Here is a 3,098-nt window from a genome sequence, read left to right as displayed (position 1 = left end):
CAAAAATCAAACAAACAAACAAACAAAAACAAAATAGGGATTAAGTGGTTAAAGGTAAGACTGCAAGTGGCTACAGTCAAAGAGAGATAACAAAATTCATCAATATCAGCAAGGTTCAAGGGTATTTTCTCAGGAGCATACAACAACCAGAAGCCATTCACAATCTACCACAAGCCAAATGCTCCATTTACTAAGACAGCAGCCTCCAAGTGATGCATTGTTGCAACACAATTCAGAGGAACATGGGGAAGACAGAGAAATAGAGCAGAGAACAGCAACAGTAGGAAAACACAGAGAGAAGCAATCTCCCAAATAACAAACAAAAGCAAACAGCATTTGGCAGAATATTGTGTAAACAAAAGCTTCCTGAACTCCAGCCTCTAGTGGATCAGTGCAGGAGCTATTGTTTACAAATACGTCATTGAGGAGTCAAGGTAACCTCAAGCAAAGGCTAGAAAAGTAAGAATTCTCATAATAATAAAAACCCTTATATGGGAAAATCAGGTCTCCAGTGCTAATGACATGTGCCAGAGATCTAGATGATAAAAAGTAAAAGAACCAGATTAGGCTAAACATTTTCCTTCACTGTTATCTAGGAATAGGTAATGAATACAGACTAACATAGCATCATGAAGGTTATTTTGTTTGACTAATCAGTTGATTGTTTACCATTCAAAATTCTCCTGAAGTGCTTTTACATCTTACGGGCCAAATTACACCTAAACAAAAACTCACAGGTGTCATTATTTATGTTTTATTACAGGAGTTGGGGGATCAACCGTAATATTTTCAAAATTCTTCCATAGGACCTCAGTATTAATGTAAAGTTTCAATAGTCAATTAGGAGGAAAATATAAACAAATTTATATTAACATGTAATAAGTCAATATAAAATTGAGAATTTGTCAGAGAAAGACTACATTTTAAAAAATTCACCTGGATGCCCAGAATAGAAAAGTCTATAGAGACAGGAAGATTCCAGGTTGCCAGAAACTAAAAGAATGGGAGAGAAATGGTGAATGACTACTAACAGGTACAGGAATTCTTTTTAGGACAATAAATACATTCTAAAATCAATGGCAGTGATAGTTGTTACTGGCAGCAAATCCTTATCTCTATGGGGTCTGCAGCAACGTCAATTCTTGCTTCCTCTGAAGAAAGAATTCGACTGAGGGGCATAAGGCAAAAGGAGAAACTGAGGCAAGTTTTAGCGCAGGAGTGAAAGTTTATTAAAAAGCCTTAGAGCAGGAAAGAAGAAAAGTAAAATACACTTGGAAGAGTGCCAAGAGGGTAACTTGAGCGATCCAGTGCATGGTTTGACCTTTTGACTTGGGGTTTTATATGTTGGCATGCTTCTGGGGTCTTGCGTTCCTTCTCCCCTAATTCTTCCCTTGGGAAGGGCTGTCTGCACGCACAGCGGTCTGCTAGCACTTGGGAAGGGAGCATGCACAGCGTGTTTATTGGAGTTGTACGCATGCTCACTTGAGGCGTTCTTCCCTTGCCTGTCGAATCTTCGTAGGAGGTCATATACCACTTAAACTCTGTCGCTTTGCCTGTGAATGCACATGCTTGAGCGCACTTGCCAAGCTCCTGAGATCTCATAGGGAAGCTGCTGAACACCGTTTCAGGTGTTTTCTATCTATTGGGAGATCCCATTCCCTGACTCCAGCGCGACCAATTATTATTTGAGAGAGACAGTTAACAACCGCCTGACCATCACTTGATGGTCACCTGACATTCCGTGTGGTGGTGAGGGGTGAGGGGGGCCCTCTCCTGCCCTGCTTATGTCTGACTAGCTACCTACTGTAACAACTCCATAACTCCGTGACTATATAAATGCCATTGAATTATACACTTTGAATGGATAAATTATATAATACATAAATATATCTCAAGAAAGTTGTTTTTTAGTTTTAGTTTCATAGTTTCACCTAATTTTAAAATTTTGTTTAGTTTTACTATAATCAGTTTATAAAAGATACACATTATTTACATTTTAACACATTCCAGTTGTGTATCCAATTTACTTTCAATTTCTACACTTTTAAAATACCAGTTTTTATTATGATAAATATAAACTAAGCCTTGAAGTTATAACTCTAGAAAAATTAGTAATTTTAGTGTCAGTAGAAAAAAACTGGACTCTTTCATGAATTAAAAATATACGATAGTTTATCCCAATTTTATTACTGAAATAAGTGCACTGTGACCACAGAGATGGTGGGGAAAGAAGTCAGGATTCTAGGGAAAAAAGACTTAATTTACCAAAGCACACTCTGTTATTAGCATCACTAAAAAATTCTCAAACTAGGAAAATAATAAATTTCTAGGTCTTATCATGTATTATTTTTGTCCTAAAAGCCTTTACCATAAAAATTAAAACTACAACAACCAAAGTCACATGGAAATTTTACCAAAGCAGAGAAAATAATTTTGGTCCCACCTGGCTGTCAGTCTGGAGGCAATTAATTATTATATTCCATGTTTGTATTGGTGTACTGCTAAGTTTCATCACACAAAAATTCATTTTTCCCTTATGGGTATAAAGTGATAATGGAAAAGAAAATTATTATTATAAAACACTTTAATCTACAGTAATGTTTTAGTTTTACTTGTTCTACTTCATAATGGAAAAGTATACAACTTTTTTGCAAATTTATTTATATACCCTCATTTTTTTCTGATAAGAGCAAATTATTTTTGAAGAAAAATTTTCACACCTAAAATAAGTATGCATTATTTTCCACTTAGAAACTAAGTAGAAAACTAGATTCTATCATCTGAATGTTAATTTTGTTTTACTAATTTAAATTATTTTGACAAATTTTTAAATTTGTAGCTTTTCCTTCCAAAATGTGGTCAAAGAGTTAACTATGTACTTTTTTTCCTGAACACAATCTTTCACAATATCCTCCAATCTTACTCAGATTCTTACTGTTTAAAATTAAATGTGCACTTTATTTTCAGATTTTTAATTTGCTAATTTAGTTCCTCTGGGATGAAAAGCAGTTGAAAATTTATGCAAACACTTTGTTGTCTGTCTAGAATATTAATTATATATCTCAAGATATGATACACCACATACTATAGCAATGATG

The sequence above is a fragment of the Mandrillus leucophaeus genome, unplaced genomic scaffold (assembly GCF_000951045.1).
Source record: "Mandrillus leucophaeus isolate KB7577 unplaced genomic scaffold, Mleu.le_1.0 Scaffold597, whole genome shotgun sequence".
In the NCBI taxonomy this organism is placed as follows: domain Eukaryota; kingdom Metazoa; phylum Chordata; class Mammalia; order Primates; family Cercopithecidae; genus Mandrillus; species Mandrillus leucophaeus.
This window is presented reverse-complemented; position numbering follows the sequence as displayed.